Below are 20,199 nucleotides of genomic sequence, written 5' to 3' on the forward strand. Positions count from 1 at the left end.
TTTTAAAAGACTATTTAACTTCCAATATCACTGAATTTTAATACTGTAGTATTAGTCAGACTTAGGGTAACTGCAAGAAGCAAGTGTAGTTTTCTAGTTTCCCTGGAAACAGGCAAAATTTTAAAATAAAAATCCTCCCAATTCCCTTTTAGTATCTTTTTTTCTCACTTACTATCTCCTCCTGATCCACCGGTGTCTTCGTCCTGTCCTAAGTGGCCTCTGTAGCACTCCTCTGAGATCCTTCTACCCTCTAGCACACGACTGTTCCTCGTGGTTTATCTCCCTTCCCCAGTCCAAACCCTCCTCTCCTCCTCAGGGCCTTCCCTTAGGTGTCCTGAGTAAAGCAATCAGATTGAGTTACTTTGAATTCCTGTGTCAGTGAGTCTTCATTTCTTCACTCTCAAGTCATTTATATTATTAGAGGAGAATGCTTGTTACACAATAAGAATCGCTAATTGGTAAGAATTTCAGGCAGGACAACAAAGTGTAAAATGTGGGAGCTAGACAGGATGACTTCTAATGTTTCCTTTTAGCACTGGCATTCTTTAATTTCATGACTAGATAAGGGTTGTATAGGGGAAAGACATTTTTGGCCACAGGCTGTCATGGTCTGGTGCTCAGTTTCTACAGCCTCAACTGTGGTCCTTAAGATCAAGCTGGACTTCAGGCTGGAAGCATTTAAGAAGCTCTAGACCGGCAGTGCCCAATAGAAATATAATGAGCCATACATGTAACTTAAAATTTTTCTGCTAGCCAAGTTTAAGAAAGGAAGATGAAAAAAGTAAAAATAATTTTAATAATATTTTTATTTAACCTGTTACGTCCAAATATTAGCATTTCCACATGTAATCAACATAAAAGTTATTAATGAATATTTTGTATTAATGTTTTCATACCGAGTTTTTGAAATCCATTGTGCATTTTACACTTACAGCATACCTCAGACCAGCTACATTTCGTGTGCTTAATACCCATATTTGGCTGGTGGCTACAGTATTGGACAGTGCAGTTTTAAACCACTAATCTCCACTTTGGCTACAAATTAAAATCATCTGGGGGGCTTTTAAAGGCCCTGATGTCCAAGCCACACCTCTGACTCTTTAAATTAGAAGACCCAGTCTTCAGTATTTGTTTTAAACTACACAGGTAATTATAATGGGCTGACAAGGTTGAGAACAACCATTGTGGACTAGTGTTTCTCAACTCTGGCTTAGAACACTTGGATAGTTTTTGTTTGTTTTAAATAGTGATCTCTAGGCTCCACCCCCAAGGATTCTGATTTGAATCTGTCTGGATTGGGTACTGTGCTGGTTTGGATGTATTATGTCCCCCAAAACCCCATGATCTTCTTTGACGCAGTCTTGTGTGGGCAGGAAACGTATTGGTGTTGATTGGGTTGGAAACTTTTGATTGGATCTTTCCGTGGAGAAGTGATCACTCAACTGTGGGCGAGATCTTTCACTGAAGAGTTTCCATGGAGGTGTGGCCCTGCCCACTCAGCATGGGCATTGATCAGTTTACTGGAGCACTATATAAGCTCAGACAGAAGGAGCGAGCTGGCTACAGCCAAAAGGGGCACTTTGAAGAATGCACAGGAGCTGAGAGAGAAACTGCAGTTTATAGAGACATTTTGGAGATGGACTTTGAAAGCAGACTTTTGCTCCAAAGAATCTGAGAGAGGACAAACACCCCAAGAGCATTTGAGAGTGACATTTTGGAGAGAAGCTGAAGCCTAGAGAGGAACGTCCTGGGAGAAAGACATGTTGAAACCAGAACTCCAGAGCAGACGCCAGCCACATGCCTTCCCATCTAACAGAGGTTTTCTGGATACCATTGGCCATCCTCCAGTGAAGGTACCTGATTGTTGATGCATTACCTTGGACACTTTATGGCCTTAATATTGTAACTGTGTAACCAAATAAACCCCCTTTTATAAAAGCCAATCCATTTCTGGTGTTTTGCATTTGGCAGCATTAGCAAACCAGAACAGGTACCAAGTAAAAATATTTGTGTAAATGTCCCCAACAGACTAGCAAGGTAAAGATATACTGGGTGGTACCCTTGAACTCAGTATTCTATCAGTCCTTGCTCCATGATCTTCTAGACCAGCTCTGCAACTAATAGTTGTCTATCTTGTTCCAAGACCCACTTCCCCAAATATACCCTGGATCTTTGTTTTGTTTTCCCTACTCAGATCCCTACTTATACCCAGGATTATTCCATTTCTCTGAGGTGTGCAGTCCTTTGCTTTGTTAGTTTCCTCCACTCACTAGAATTATCTTCCCCCCACCTGGTGAATGCATCACCTGCTAACAGACTTCCCAAATAATATTGGCCTACCTGCCTAGATCCCCAGCTATTACCATTTACTGGATTCTTTATCAATGTGCTTGGTTGCTGTTCTAGTTTGCTTTTGCTAATGCTGCCGGGATGCAAAACACCAGAAATAGATTGGCTTTTATGAAGGGGGGGTTATTTGGTTACACAGTTACAGTCTTAAGGCTATAAAGTGTCCAAGGTAATGCACCAACAATTGGGTACCTTAACTGGAGGATGGCCAATGGTGTCCGGTAAACCTCTGTTAGCTGGGAAGGCACGTGGCTGGTGTCTGCTCCAAAGTTCTGGTTTCAAATGGCTTTCTCCCAGGACATTCCTCTCTAGCTGCAGTTCCTCAAAAATGTCATTCTTAGTTACTCTTGGGGTGTTTGTCTTCTCTTAGTTTTTCCAGAGCAAGAGTCTGCTTTCAACGGCCATCTTCAAACTGTCTCTCATCCACAGCTACTCTCTCAGCTTTTGTGCATTCTTCAAAGTGTCTCTCTTGGCTGCAGCTCCTCTTCAAAATGTCACTCTCAGTTGCTCTTCAAAATGTCACTCACAGCTGCACTGAGTTCCTTCTGTTTGTCAGCTCATTTATATGGTTCCAGTGATTTAATTTAGACCCACTCTGAATGGGTGGGATAACACCTCCATGGAAATTATCCAATCAGAGTCATCACCCACAGTTGGGTGGGGTGCATCTCCACAGAAACACTCAAAGAATTACAATCTAATCAACACTGATACATCTGCCCACACAAGATTACATCAAAGAAAATGGCATTTTGGGGGACGTAATACATCCAAACCAGCACAGTTGCCCATTGGACATTTTCCTCAGACCATGATAGATTTCCTCATCCCCAGTGATTTGCCTCTACTATCACCTTCTGCCTATCTCAACACACTCCAGATACTACAGACTTCCTCAGCCTTCATCTGAAATTATCACTGCAGCATATGCCCCACCCCAGGATTGTATATAGCTTATATATTCTCCAACTCTACTGCATCCTCACACAGCCAGCCAGATCACCTGAAACCATGAGGAGGAATGTCTTCAGGAAAGTCACACATTTAAGTTCAGATCTACCCCTCCCTGGAAGCGCATCCCAGAGTATATTCCCATAAACCATTGACAACTATTATAGTTTCTCCCATTAGTTGTACTTTTATGCCAGACTATACTTATCTCCTCTCAAGCTTCTCTAGTCTGCTCTCGAACTGCATCTCAGGTAGCACCATCCCCATCCACAGACTTGCCTAAGCTAGGAGCCTTTGGGATTCTCTTGGCTCCCTTGTTCCCTACATTCAGTTAGTCATGATGTTCATTTTGATTTTATCAACTCTTTCTCCATGTTGTGACATTTCTCCAATGCACTTATCTTTCCAAAATATATTGAAATTTCATCCATTCCCTTAAAACTTCTGTTGGCTCCCCTTTGCCTACAAGAGTAATGACAAATTCCTAAGTGTGACACATAATACAATTAATAATGTAGAATATTATCAGAACTGTGCAAAGAACCTCCGTTTCTCAATCTGGCCTCAGTCTTTTGTCTTCAGTCTCACCTCATTACACTTATGCCTTGTATGTTCTGTTTGGTCACCCTGAAACTGCCCCATGCATTCATGTCCTTTTCTCAAGCTGCTTTTCTTTCTGCCTGGAGTGCTCTTCCTCCAGCTTTTTGCCTGGGAACATCTATCTTTAGAGTTCAAACAGAGTAGCCATTCTACAATTCTGCAATTTGACATCCTTCCTCTTTGGATTCTTAGCACTTGTACCAAATTATAATACTGAACTTACTGAATTATTAATTAATGTCTGTCTACGCAGCTAAAATGTGAACAGAAATTTCTAATTCATCTCTGTGTTCCCATCCCCAGCACATATCAGATATTTAAAAATGTTGTATGTGGTTATGGTATAAAATGATCATAGCTTCATTCACATGGAACTGTGTGAATCCTTTTATCTACACCCATTTGGGGAGTTAATTGTTGGTATATATTTTGAGACCATTTAATGGGAAAATGTATGGAGATTTTGGTCCATGTTTCTTTTTTCCCCTATATGGTTTCTTCTTATCCTGGCAACTTTATCCTATCAGCCAGTGTTACTCATTGCCTCAGGGGAAGAGATGATAGAACCTGGAATAAAGAGCAAATACTGATTCCTGAAAATTTATGGCTAAGAGCAATAGTTAGAAGGTTGAAGCCCTTTTTACTTGCAAGAGTTGAATAATACGAAGGAGAAAAATATGTTAGGTCCCAACGAGTCAGAGCTTGGAGAACTGAGCAAAGTTTGTATCAGTCTTTCAAACTTTTTTGACACTGACTCACAGAAAGAAACATAGTTTACATCTTGATTCAGTATCCAACACACATACTCACACACACACATGAAAAAAACAGAAGATTCACAAAACATTACTTACCTTTACTACACGATGGAGTAGTATTTTTCTATTATGTTGGAGTCTGTCAATTCTAACAAAAATAAATTGATTTAAACCCCTACTGAAGAGTCACAAGTTATTGTTTGAAAAATTCTGGCTTATACTACAAATCATAAAATAGAAAGAACTTATTATATGATGTCAAAGCTTCTTTCTCACCACACTGAAAGGAGATATAATTTTAGCTAGCTGTCAAGAAGATGAGAGAGGACATAACTATGATTCAGATCCAGCCCTATCTTGAAACCCCAAATTGGTTGAGGAGGAATTCAAGTAAAATAGTAAAGACAACCACGGACTTCTAAGTTGCAGGAAAACTGGTGCTGAAAGGACTTTGCTGGCTGGGGCTGGCTGATGGAGGTGTCTGGGAGAAGGTCTGGAAGGCACCCTCACAGAGGCGCACACTTCCCAGCATGGGAGGGGCATACAGCTGAGTGTTCTCACGTACTCAAAAGGTATGGAGATGAGCTGCTGAGTCCCAGGGGACTGGGAAATTAGGAAATAAGGATGAGAAAACCTCAGAATGCATGGGATCGCTCTATGATCAGGAACCAGAGTAGACACCACAGATGGCAGCAGCAGATTCCTGCTCATGAAACCCAGAGTCTGACCAAGGGCAGCTAAAACACAGCAGATGCCAAGTTTTGGTGCCTGAAGACCTGGTGCAACCAGAGACATCTAACCAGAGCACAGCTTTTGGGTCAGGTAGTCCCTATCCTTGCCCTCTTCAAACACATGCACTAGGGTGATATATATGCCCCTGGGGAACTTAGTTCACTTAAGGGAGAGAATGGAAGACTGAAGAGAAGAGGAAGGAGGAGGAAAAACCTAATTTTTCTTTTTTACTACTTGTCTGAGAGACATTACATTTTAAATCAAAATGTTTAGGATATTGAAATGGTAAGAGTAAGAGATTTCCACCATCATTTCTGCACATTTGAGTAATGACTGCAAATTTTAAACCCAATAGACAGAACTGCCAAAGTGATACATCATCTAAAGGCTCAGTGTCTCCATCATCTATACTTGTTATCAGTGGAGGTTTCTGGTTGATGCACAGATGGATGGACATTTGGGCATTCTTCCTGTCTACCTCAACCGATCAGAGAGAGGAGGGCTGCACCAGCCCCTGAAGGTGAAGGTGCCTTCCTGAGGCAGCTGGGGACCCAACAGTGACCAGGTTGAGGCAGCAGAGAGCAGAAAAACCTATTGGTAGGATTGCTCTTAATCAAGAAACATGTCTGAGCTACAGAGGGGGGATGTGAAATAAAGAGTTTGACTCAATAGCCTGTGGCAAGGCAATACGTAGAGCAGTGTCTTAAGAGAGGACACTTGAAGAATCCCTTATGGTATCGGGACTGTGCAAAGGGGAGAGGCTAGGATCCAATGCTGGGTGGCCAAAGCAAAGGCCCCTGAGCCATCTGAGGAAGTGGGTTGAATTCCAGTGGAATAGGAGACAGGCAGTGTATAGGAGATATTCTGGTAAGGAGTGGCTTGGAAGTTGACCTCATGATGTTGGTTTTGCTGATCACATTTTGGACACTCAGCCAGCCCTGCCTGCTTTCAAAGGCATACTGTCTCTATATGGACAGGGCTCTGTTGGGCCCTGGAACCCTCGTGAGTCTCTTCTCTCCATTCTCAACAATCAATTTCTTCTTCAACTCTTAAAATGCATGCTCCTTCTAACTTCCTCTCTGCCTCAAGGATAGCTCCATTCTCGTACCACCTTCACTTTTATCTTGCCCACTGCATTGTTTCTCTAAGAACTCTGTACCTGCTGGTGGATGACAAATATTCTCTCACCAGCACTCTTAATGGTTATTTGGCCACCTCTGCCCTGAAAACTCTCGACTCTGTATTAATTGCACAATTTGCTTTTTGGTGTGTGTGTGTGTGTGTGTGTGTGTGTGTGTGTGTGTGTGTGAGCTTTTTTGTTACATCCAGGCTGCAAAGCACAGCTGTAAAATATCACCTTGCTGTATAGAATGGGGCCATTCCAAGTATAGGCTACTCAACCTCGGTTGGTCCATTAATATTGTGTGAAAATCCTTTTTAAAATGTTGTATATTGATACACATTCTCCCCAAAGCTCAAGCAATCTGCCATCCCCTTTACTTGCTGCATTATAGGGATAAAAGCTAATACTTATTGGGACCTCCTTGAGATGGTTGTTTTACAAGTATTATCTCATTTAATTCTCACAACCACCCTACAACAGGCACTATTATTAACCCCATTTTACAGGTGAAGACATTTATGATTAGAGACATTAGTGATTTGCTCCAGAACACACGGGTTGGAGGGTCTTTCTTTCCACACAGGCTATGAACATAGTTAGATCTTTCTCATCTTAAAATAAAACATAAATAATTGACTTGGCCACTCCATCTAGCAAGCTCCATATTTCGCGTTCATAGCCAAGCTCCCTGAAAGAATAGTCTACATCTCTGGTTTCAGCCTTCATGATTGTGAGACCTATGAGGACTGAAACCATGTTTGTCTTCTTTAACTGCTCCACCTACCCCTTCCCATGCTTAGCACAGTTTCTAGCCTAATAGGCATTCAGTAATTTTATTATACTAATGAATGGGTGCATGGAAGCCTAGAAGAAATAAATAAGATTTACATCTTCAACAAGTTTCTGGAAACTCTGTTAGTCCTGCCACATCTGAAACCAAACCCCTTATTTTCCTCCTTCATGCCTCTTTTTTCTATTATAGCTTCCTCTCCCTTATCCTGTATATGCAGCCAATTACTAGAAAACTATTTCATCAAGCAAGCATAGCTTATGTAGTATAGTAATAGAAACATTTATATTTGTCTCCTACTCTCCGTTTAAATATTTTTCTGGGACTAGCTTTCACTCTGCCTCTGTATGAAATCTAGGGTAAGGTCCATGATTTTCTGTTCACTTTTAGTGACAATCTCTATCACAGCCCTGAAGGCTCTGTCTCCCAGGGGCTGACCAAAGCATTCATTCAACAAAAACGGCTTTCTCCAAAAGGAGGTTTTCAGATCAATTACTTTAAACACACACACACACACACGCATACACACACACACACACTCCATGTTATACTTTGGTTTCCTTGTTAACTGCTTGAATACCTTATACAGAATCTGGCTACTCCCTCTGGACCCAGACTTTTTGGATTCATGCCCTTTAATATAAATTTCTCCACTGGATTTGGTTTCTCATTTGTCTTTCTTTGCTCTATGCATCTAAGCCTATCACCCAGTTCCAACCCATTTCTACTCTTAACACCTGTAATCAGTGGACTCAGCTCACCTTTGAAAGGGAAGGTATACTTTCACTCACCTAGGAGCTCTTTAAGGGAAGACATCATATCCATTCATCCCCCGAAATACAACTGTCCACCTGGCACCCATGTTTTCTCCATTTTCCTCATATTCTGTAGGACCCAGAAGAATACTTAATCCTGAATTGTCAAGTCACATATTTTGAACCTGAAGTGTCAGATGTGTGAAACATTGGGTTACGTGAGATAATCAAAACTCAAGTTATATACCCCATTTCTGCAATGGGAGTGTCACAAATTCAAAACCAAAATTTTCAATTATCAAACTGTGAGTTTCAAACTAGAATTTTATGCAGCTCTTCTTGCTCTGTCCCATAACACCAATTGGCGCAGTTTCCTCTTGCTTCTTGTGCCTTCTGCTTCCATCTATCTGACCCTCCTGTCAGTCACTTTTGGGCATGAGTAACCTGGCCTCCGTTTGTGCCTGGATTCATTATATGGCAGCTGTTTTCATTACCATCTCATTATTTCACTGAGAGGGAGATGTTTCCATGGTGATGCTCAACTGTGTAAGTAGAGATTTTACTACGCTGAACTTTTATCTCCTCAGTGTACCAGTTAAGGGCAATTGAGCTAGAATCTTTCAAGTAGGAAAAAGGGATCTTAACTCTCCCTTCAGTTTACTGTATCTGCCTGTGCTTTTTATCAGTGAAGGGATGTTATACTTATAATTATTTACAACAGTTGAAGAAGAAAAACACTAGTTGTTTCTTTTTATACTAATTTACTTGCCCTTTTAACATATCCATGGAAGTTTCCACAGTAGCATTGCACAAGACAATTGATTATTAAATTTTTTTTCTAATAGCCCCACCTGAAAAAGAGAATTTGGAATAGCAGAAAAAATTCTGGATGGGACTGGACCCATAACTAGTGTGATTATTGCCTAAGCTTTGCTTTGAAAGTGTCATTGCCTGGGGAAATTAAGGTCACAGTAGCCTTGAAATGATTATTTTAATGCTTTCTCTGCATGCAAATGTGTGACACTCACTTTTCATTAATGGCTTTGTGGTTAATCCTACATTTGCAAGAGGACTTTATCAATACATTTCCCTTTGCAATAGCCTTCAATAATTTGATCACTGAAAGCAAATCCACATAAGGCAGCAAATTCATTTTTTCACCATTTGCTTTTGGACTTTTAGCCAAATCAAATTCTATTTGTCTAACACTTAAGTTCTTACTTTAATGTAACAACATTGTGCAAACTGAAGTACAAAGACAATTAAAAAATGTGAAGCAGACAGCTTTGACATTGACAGAATTGTTAAGGACACCCATTAAGCAAATGCATCAATAAGATAAGTACACTGGAGCAAGATCAAACTAGTTATGGCAAGGAATTCAACTTAATATGGATTTATCTATGGCCCAATCCAATGGACGTCTATGAATGGAAGAATATTGTTTTCACACAGTTACTTGATATCATAGTATTGCTGCAGAGATTATCCTACCAGCAAATTTTCGATAAATGTAGGCCAACAGGTTGATGCCTTAGGATTCAATGTAACAGAAAACTTGTCGAGGAACTCTTATGTGCTAGCCGCTCTGGTAGGTTCTTTCCTATGTTACCGCATTTATTCCTTACAGCAACTCAGAGGAGGATATTATTATTTCCACTTAAATGATAATGAAACCAAGTTTAAGTAACTGGTCAAATGCCGAACATCCAATCAATATTAGAACTAGGGGTTCAAATTCTAGTGTTTAAGTCCTTCCACCTCACTGGAAGTAATTATGAAATTATAGTAGTCACTGTCAAACTCTAAATAAACTAGGACAGCTCTTGGGGGGCTATCTGAACAATTACAGGGTGAGAACATGATGGAGAAGCATAGAGAATAACAAAACCATGCTTTTATGAAGAATTTTATATATTAATAAATAATATTCAGCAATATTTTGGACCAATAAATCACATATGAAAATGAAAAACAGATTTTTAGTGTGTTAGGGTTGGTTGGTGGGCAGTTCAACTTTCAGTACACAGTTTCTGCTTTCATGGACACTCATTTCAAATCAAAGGGCATTAAAAATTTTCATCACTGTTCATTCTAAGCTGTTTGTATTTCAAACCAAAGTCCCACTTCTAGGGGAGTAATAACTCATATCTTTACATGAGACATAACAGAAATGTTCTCTTCCCTAGTACTAGAATATTCAGATGTAACCCATAAAATACAACCACCTGTACATTTGAAATCAGTGTAGATTTAAGACATAATGGTCTTGCTTTAATATCTCACTGGGCATGCAGAGTTCTATTTCATTGACCTAAAAAGCTAGATTAAGCAAAATTCCTTCTTTGTTTATGAGAACTTTTTTATTCACATCCCTGAAAAACTGTTTTCTGTGTTTTAAATCCAATGAAATTTTTTGAGTAAATGGTTAAGATGAGGAAGAGTGGTATTTCCAATATACAAGATGAAGCTAGAGAAACCCAAGAGTTAGTCAAGTGTTTTTGGAATTGAATCCTTTGAAATTGTAAGTATAAGCAGAGCAGAGCTCCATTTGACTGCTAGCCAAATATTACCTGGCACTATTTTTGTACAGTCTATTATTATCAAGCAGTGTCTTCACAGAGAATGAAAGTATAATGACCCATCAGTCCTCTAAATATGGATAAGGGCTCAATGTCAAAATGCATTGCTATGCCTCACTACATAGGTAGAAAGAAAATTAATCAAAATTTTATTGTGCAGGTAGAAATGCTTTAGTAAGTTTTACAAACCAATTACTGTTCAGTTCCAAAAACCTGCAACTTGTTTGAGATTTCATACATACTGAACAGCCTCAGAACTCCTTGGAGAATAATAATTCAAACTTAATGTAGAAAATAAGTTGACTACTATTTCTGTGTTCTTTAGCTTTTATATTTTTCAGTGAAGGTAAGTTATAATCAGGGCTACTGACTCAATGACTTTGTAGGAGATGTTTTCTGCTGATTGGCCTTTTTTACAAAGACTTATGCAGCATATTTTTAGTGATTTTGTACCATTGTTAATAGGGGGCAAGGCAACTTGAAAGGTGAAATCACTGCCCTCCCCCCTACGTGGGATCAGACACCCAGGGAAGTGAATCTCCCTGGCAACGTGGAATATCACTCCCGGGGAGGAATGTAGACCCGGCATCGTGGGATGGAGAACATCTTCTTGACCAAAAGGGGGATGTGAAAGGAAATGAAATAAGCTTCAGTGGCAGAGAGATTCCAAAACGAGCCGAGAGATCACTCTGGTGGGCACTCTTACGCACACTTTAGACAACCTTTTTTAGGTTCTAAAGAATTGGGGTAGCTGGTGGTGGATACCTGAAACTATTAAACTACAACCCAGAACCCATGAATCTCGAAGACAGTTGTATAAAAATGTAGCTTATGAGGGGTGACAGTGGGATTGGGAATGCCATAAGGACCAAACTCCACTTTGTCTAGTTTATGGATGGATGTGTAGAAAAGTAGGGGAAGGAAACAAACAGACAAAGGTACCCAGTGTTCTTTTTTACTTCAATTGCTCTTTTTCACTCTAATTATTATTCTTGTTATTTTTGTGTGTGTGCTAATGAAGGTGTCAGGGATTGATTTAGGTGATGAATGTACAACTATGTAATGGTACTGTAAACAATCGAAAGTACGATTTGTTTTGTATGACTGCGTGGTATGTGAATATATCTCAATAAAATGATGATTAAAAAAAAAAAAAAAAAACAATAGCAGGATCCCACCTCACTTCTGTTTAAAAAAAAAAAAACTGCTTGAATTTAATAGTAAAATATCTGTTAAAATGTGGAGGAATTATACAAATAAGCATGTTACACTGTGCCCAAGTTCAATGATGATCAATAGGAGCAAATATTATGGGATAAAGATGAACTGTAATATCAGGGCTTTCAGCTACATGTAAGCAAAGCCTTATGAAGGAAGTGGCATGTCAAACGATCTTTGCAGAAAGAGATGATTGGACAGGAAATAAAATAATAAATACCTAAAAAAAAAAAAAAAAAAAAATAGGGGGCAAGGAATGATTCTGCATTCCTTGTTCAGAATAAATGCCCTGAGAATCATAGATAAAGACAGTTAGATTTAAACTAGGAAGCAAGGTGTTTTTTAGCATTTGTCCTGACTAAAGCTCCAGAATTACAATTAATAAATCTAATTCTGAAGGCTTTTTTTTTGTTGGGGAGGGCAGTTTGCTTAGTAAAGTTGTTGATACCTATTTCATCAAATACACTCTACTGTTTTATTTTAAATATTTTTTCTTATAATATAAATAATATGTGCTCAGGATATAAAAACTAGAAAAAGAGATAAAATGGAAGTAACATCACTCATAATTCCACCATGTAGAAATAACCATTGTTAATATATGGTATTTAATATTAGTATTTTATTTAAATTAATATATTTTATATTTATGCAAATATATTAATGATATGATTTTTTAATTTGAAATATATCACAATATAGCTATTACTTAGTAACCAATCTATTTTGATTATTTATTCTATGTCTTCAATAAGACCATTTGTAATGGCCATTAAAATATTAAATACTAAATATAAAATGTTCTACTTTATGGGTCTTCAAAATTCCTGTTTGATTACTTCCTCAAAATATTTTTAAAAATTTAGATATCCCACTGCTATTTTTTTATTATGAAATTTTAAGAGTATCTTAAGAATTATTACTTAATAGTTATGGTTAACCCTTTCCATATGATTCTTTTTTCTTTATTTGAGAAGTTGTGGGTTTATAGAACAGTCATGCATAAAATATGGGATTCCCATTTACCAGCCTATTATTAACACTTTCTATTGGTGTGGTACATTTGTTACAATTAATGAAAGCACATTTTTATAATTGTACAATTAACCATAGTCCATGGTTTAATTTAGTGTTCACTGTTTCTATAGTGTAGTTCCACGGATTTTTTTAAAAAAGTTTTATTCTGTAACCATATATACAATCTAACATGTCCCCTTTAAATCACATTCAGATATATATATATATTTCAGTGCTTTTAATTATGTTCACAGTGTTGTGTTACCATCACCACCATTCATTACCAAAACATTGCCATCAATCCAGATAGTAACCTTGTACATTTTCAGCTTTAATTTCCCATTCCCTATCCCTACCCCATCCCCTGGTACCCTATATTCTATATACTGACTCTACGAGTTCACTTATTCTAATTGTTTCAAATCTGTAAGATCATATGATATTTGCCCTTTTGTATCTGGCTTATTTCACTCAACATGGTATCTTCAAGGTACATCCATGTTGTCAAATGTATCAGGACTTCATTCCTTTTTAACAGCTGAATAATATTGCACTGTATGTATATACAACATTTTGTTTATCCATTTAGCAGTTGATGGACATTTGGGTTGTTTTGGCAATTGTGGATACTGCCACTACGAACATCAGTGGGAAAATACCTGTTTGAGTCCCTCCCTCCTTTCAATTCTTTTGGGTACATACCTAGTAATGGGATTGCCAGGTCATATGGTAGTTCTACACTTATCTTTTTGAATAACTGCCAAACTGACCTCCACAGCAGCTGCACTGTTTTATATTGCTACCAGCGATGAATGAGTGTTCCTATTCTCCACTTCTCCACAACCTTTCTAACATTTGTTAGTTTTCTTTTTTTTTTTTTTTTTTTAATAGCAACCATGCTAGGTGTGAAATGCATCTCATGGTGGTTTTGATTTGTATTTCCCTGATGAAAATGTAGGGAAGCATCTTAGGACCCTGCGTTAGGCAATGGTTACTTAGACTTTATACCCAATGCACAAGCAAAAAAATAAAAAGAAAAAGAAAAAATAGATAAATGAGACCTCATCAAATTAAAAACTTTTGTGCCTCAAAAGACTTTATCATGAAAGTAAAACAAAAACCTACAGACTGGAAGAAAATATTTGGAAACCGCATATAAAAATTTAATATCCAGAGCATATAAAGAAATTCTTCAACTTAAAAACAAAAAGACAAACAACACAATTTAAAACTGGGCAAAAGACTTGAATAGGCATCTATCTGAAGAAGATAGACAAATAGCCAGAAAGCACATGAAAAGATGCTCAGCCTCATAACCCATTGCTATTTTTAAAGTAGACATCTAAATTTTTTTTATCATGAGTTTAATAGTTGCCAATCATGTCATTTCCGCTAATTAAATATTAACATTTTAAACTAAAACTGTTTTCAGTGGACTTAAATGTAGCTACTGGAATCTAAATATTATCATGATTTGATGCCCACAATCATTTATTTGAGAAATACATCAAGTGCTTTTTGCCAGAAAGTGTACATTGTTCCTTTTCTTCCTTATACTCATATTTCCATTACACTTTTCCTGCTGATTTTTTAATCCCAATATAATCTATTTTTATGCTTAAAATATTTATTTTTGAAAATACTTATCGGTTACATCTTTATTCCTCTCTGCAACAATGAAAAAAATTCACATAAAATAAATTTGAAAATTCACTTATTCTCTGTAATCATAAAGCTCTAAGTCTTAAAAGTTTTTTATTCTGCAATGAGTTATGATTACATTTACTATTAGAATAAATTATTTACCAAAACAACCTAAGTACATTATATTTTTTATAAATTTTTTAAACATTAACTAATAAGATTTTGTCAGCAATAAATTTTTTAATAAGATAGATGTGTCTTTTTTTAATAGAACATATATCCATGGATAACTATACCTTATTTCTAAAATGAGGCAAGTTTTAATGGAAATTAACAAAAAGGTCACTAGTAAATATATAGCTACCCAAGGTGTTTTCATGATTGTTTCTAAATGCATTACTTACAGAAGCATCCACAATACATCCCCTTTATGTTGATCCACATCTGTTAAGTATATGATAGAAATGAAAAAATAAATGAAATGGTTGACATGTGATTATGAGCCAGAGACCTACAGAAGTTAAAAGACGAATGTGATTACAGTATCAACAAAGTTTTAGCAAGTGTTAATGAAAATATTTTCTTATGAGTCTGAGTACATATTTTTTTAAAACAAAAAAACACTGACTAACTTCCATCGTTGTTCTTTTCCCTCAAAGTTGAGATGCACATAGGAAGTAAAAATGGAATTTTCCCCCATTGCCTCCCTGAAATCATTAAAAAGAAAAAAAGTAATGGAGACCTAAATGGTGCTTTGATTAAAAAAAAAAAAGGCTTTACAGACACCCAAATTTGAATTGCTTCTTGTTTGGCACCTCACAGTCTTTAACTACTTTGGGAAATGCATCTTTGCAAGGCTCAGGATGGGTGAGAGGCATGTTTTTCTCAGGTAAAGTGGACAAGGGCAACTGGGAAACGGGAAGTGGGAAAGGAAAACAGACATGATACTTTAACCATAAGTACATTATCAGGTAGATCAGATTTAGGAAAACGTCACTGAAAAAAATGAAGATTTGGAAATTGATATTCTTAAAACTGTCAATACTTGTGTTCCATGTGGGAATGCCTTCACGTAACCCCAAAGATACTGAACCCTGGGTGGAACAGCATCGGCGTACTGGTTCTTTACCAATAAAACATGTTACTACATGCATTAAATTTTATTTGTTTTTAAGCAAATAAAATTTATGAGCAAATAAAAAATATGAGTTTTAGGCTACTCACAGAAAGGAAATTCCAACAATCTTAGACATATTTATCTATAATCTATGTCAAAAACAATTGAATGATAAAAGTTTATGCCAGCAGAGACTAGCACAATCCCCTTGTTAACAGATGGAAAGCTGAGAGACCCAGAGAGGAGATGACTTTCCCATGCCACTTGACTAGTTAGTGGAAGTAGAAAAACCAGGCTTTGAACCTACATGCCATTTTTCAATGGACATAATCTTAGGAAAGAAATTCACTTCCAATTCTTCTTTAAAGTCCAGCATTAATGTAGTTTCAAACTAGAATTCAAAAATTGCCAAGTCATTATTCACAATAGCCAAGAGATGGAAATAGCCCAAATGTCCACCAATGGACGAGGGGATAAACAAACTGTGGTACATAAACATGATGGAATATTACGCAGCAGTAAGACAGAACAAAGACATGGAACATATAGTAACATGGATGCACCTTGAGGACATTATGTTGAGTGAAGTTAGCCAGAAACAAAAGGACAAATACTGTATGGTCTCACTAGTATGAACTAACATTAATGAGCAAACTTTGATAGTTAAAAGCTGATACCACAGGCCACCAGGAGATAGAAAGAGGGTAGAGATTGGGCATTTGATGCTGAAGGACTACAGAATTTTCAGCAGGATTGATTGTATAAATCCAGAAATAGATAGCATAAAACTGTAACTCCACTGAACAAAGATGTCCATGAGTAAAGCTGAAAGAGGTGGGCTAGGGACATGAATGACACCAGAGGTAAAGATAGAAGATAAAGACTGTGACTGTTTAACTTAGCAAAAACTGGAGTGGTCAATGATTGTGTCTAAATGTACAAATATAAAGCTGTTCTTGCATGTGGGAGAACAAATGAATGTCAACCATACAGAGTTGGAAAGGGGATGGTATTGGGGAAAAAATATAATCAAAGCAAACTGGAGTCTGTGGTCACAGTAACATTGAAATATACTTCCTTAAATGTTAACAAAGACAATATACCAAAGTGGGATGTAAGGGAGGGGTATGGAATTCTTGGTAGTGGTGTTGTTGTCTGACCCTACTATTATATTGCATTGTATAATATTTTATTTTTATTTGTATTATCTTTTTTATTATTCATTAAAAACATTTTTTTTCATAGTAATCAATATGTTCAAGTGCTGACTGTGGTGATAAATGAGCAACTGTATGATGATACCATAAACAACTGATTGTACACTGTGGATAATTATATGGCATATGAATATAGCTCTATAAAATTGTACGAAAAATATAAACAGGGATAAAAGTGCTGGAGAAAACATGAAAAAAAAAATTTGCTGAGGCCCAGAAACAGAGAGCCACAATGCTAAATCTAGTGGAGAGCATCTTTGCAAACAAACCTCCTGCCAGGAAATTAGAACAAGTTTCACAGAACCTGAATTCTAGTGTCTTCATGATATCTGTTAGTCCCTCATGATTTTTACCAATGTCTGCTTCCTTATTCTCTGCCTTTGGTATTTTCCTTCCTGGTCTTTGGAGTCTTTAGCTTCTGCTTTCCTAAACACTGGCCCAAGAGTCTTCTCACCATGCAAAGCACTTAATACTCTTCAGTGTTCTACTGGTCCAGCCTTGTGGAGACTGAGCCTGAGTGGGTCTTCTGAGTCCACAGAAGCTCTGGAGACCCCAACACATTTTTGTGGTGCTTCATTAATGCCATTGAGCTACTCTCTTGCTCTTTTCTTCATTTTGCAGGTCTTCTCAAATCACCTTTTCTAAAACTGTTTCTTCACCCAGCAGTCTCTTTTGACTGCTTCACAGGTTTGGCTTAGTCATGCTTTCTGCTTTCTCATTACTTTCATTTCCTCATGTCCCTTCTCTGCCTGGAGAACTTTCTTTGTTCATTCCTTCAGCTTCAGTCTCACTGCCTGATTGTCTCAAAATTTCACAATTCCAATTTCCTTGGGGCAAGATTCTGATTGACCTAGCTTGTTTATTCTTGGTCAGAGATTTTGATACCAAGCTGTTCTGAGCTTTCTACCAGCGTATAGATTGGCTGTCAATCAGTTGGTGCTCACTTTTGGTCCAAACCGATTTGGTAAAGGTAGGGCACGTTACTTTGCTTTGGGTGTCCCTTCAGTAAGGGTTGCAGGTAGAACACAATTTCTATAGTATATTGCCATGTCCTGAATAGTATTGTTTTGCACCTTGATTTTTTTTAACAAAGCAATATATTGCAAATATCCTTTCATGATAATAAATATTTTTCTATCTTTTTAATGCAATACTTTTCAAACTACATTGCACATTGCATCTAGGGAGCTTAAAAAAATAATGATGCCTGTGTCTCATCCCCAGAAGCTGTGATTTAATTGGTATAGAGTGTAACCTGGAATTCAGAATTTTTAAGAGATCTCCAAATTATTCTACAGTGCAAATAAATGTTGGAATTACTGCTTTAATGGTTGCAGAGTACCACTGAATGGATGCACTATAACTTATTTAATGAATATTTTCTCGATGAATAAACTTTAAGGTTGTTGTTAATTTTTCACTATTTTAAACAGCATGACCAAGAGCATAGTCTTTGAGCATAAATCTGGTTACTTACTCAGGAAAAATTCCTACTACTGGAAGTATTGGATTAAAAGGTAATGAATATTTCTGAATTGCCCTCAAAAAAGATTCAGCAATTTACACTTGTAAAAGCAATGTACAAATGTCTTTTCTTATTTCCAGTCAAACTGAATATTTAATTAATATTTTTTCTATATGATAAATAAAAAATAGTATTTATTTTATTTTAATTTTATTTCTTGCATTACTAGAGAGGTTAAATTCTAATCTACCCCTTGCCCAGTTCATTTTGCCCTCTTATTTCTTCTGTGAGTTATTCCTACCTGTTCTTTGCTCATTTTCCTCTGAGGTGATTATCTTTTTTCCTAATTTGTTTGTTACTCTTTACATACTAAAGCTTTACTTCCTTCATTGTATAGAGTGCACATATTTCCTAGATTGTTATTTGTCTTTCATTGTTTCTTTGCCACACAGATTTTTTGTGTGTGTGAGGTAAAGTACCCCAATCATTTTTGTATTTATACTTATTTTTGTTGCCAGTTTCTCGACTTAAAAAAAACACACACTTTCATTACCTGTTTTGGTTTGTTAATGCCACCCTTATGCAAGAATACCAGAAATGGATTGGCTTTTATAAAGGGGGTTTATTTGGTTACAAATTTACAGTTGGAAGGCCATGAAAATGCCCAATTAAGGTATCAAGATGAGTATACTTTCACCAAAGGAAGGCCAATGGCATCCGGAAAACCTATAGTAGCTGGGAAGACATGAGGCTGGCATCTGCTGATCCCGGGTTGTGTTCCAGCTCCTCTCTCAGCTCCTGTGAATTCTTCAACATGTTGCTCTTGGGCTGTTTTGTCCTCTCTTAGCTTCTCCAAAGTGTCAGCAAAAGTCTGCTTTTAATGGTCATCTCCAAAATGTGTCTCTGAGCTGCAGCTTCTTTCTGAGCTCTTATAGGGCTCAGTAAACTAATCAAGACCCAGGCTGAATGGGTGGGGCTACAACTCCATGGAAATAATCTGATCAGTTATCATCTACAGTTGGGTGGGTCACATCTCCATGGAAACAACCTAATCCAAAGACTCCAAGCTAATCAACACTAATACGTCTGCCCCCACAAGATTGCATTAAGGAACATGGCATTTTGGGGGACATAATACATCCAAACCGGCACAATATCAATTTTGCTAACCCTCAAAATACATACCTTATCGAGACTAAAATTGTTTGTTACTTTTAATGGAAAAAAATGTTAGAAAATGTCCTGTTCTGGTATGATCTTTACTAGAAATAAATGAGACTTAGAAAACTATAACTGGTTTGAGTTATTTAACCAATGGTTAAAACTAATAGTTGCATCCAATTCTTACCAGAAGCATAAACTAAATTACATAAAAGACATGCAAAAGAGTAACCTCACCAAAAGTTTTTACTTTTTGCTATACCCCTGCAATGGAAACACTGGCATTTTCCTGGGCATAGTGCAACAAGAGGGAAACAAACATGGCATCACGAAGATATGATGTTCAACTGAAGACTCTCTTGCTCAAGTTATTTCATAACCAATACTCCAAACATAAAGTTTAAAAGGGAGTTGGTTCCCCCATAGTGGTATCCTGACATTTATATTTGTCTGTAATGTAATCTTTAGATATAGCTCTCAAGTCTTATGGAAATTAGCATTCAATTATGGGAAGAATCGTGTTCCTTCAGGATGTCTTTGAACTAACTTGAATATCCCTATAGCTGTCCTTCAGTTTATGATGCTGAACGTATGGGGCTCTAGTCCTGTAAGAAAATAGCAAGGATGAGATTGCCTTGTAGTCTCATTTAGACAGTTAATTTTATCTTTGTTTTCTTAAGTCACGTTTCATTGTGCTTCTCGATGGTGCAAAACTAATTG

Source organism: Choloepus didactylus, chromosome 5 (genome assembly GCF_015220235.1).
Source record: "Choloepus didactylus isolate mChoDid1 chromosome 5, mChoDid1.pri, whole genome shotgun sequence".
Taxonomy (NCBI): domain Eukaryota; kingdom Metazoa; phylum Chordata; class Mammalia; order Pilosa; family Megalonychidae; genus Choloepus; species Choloepus didactylus.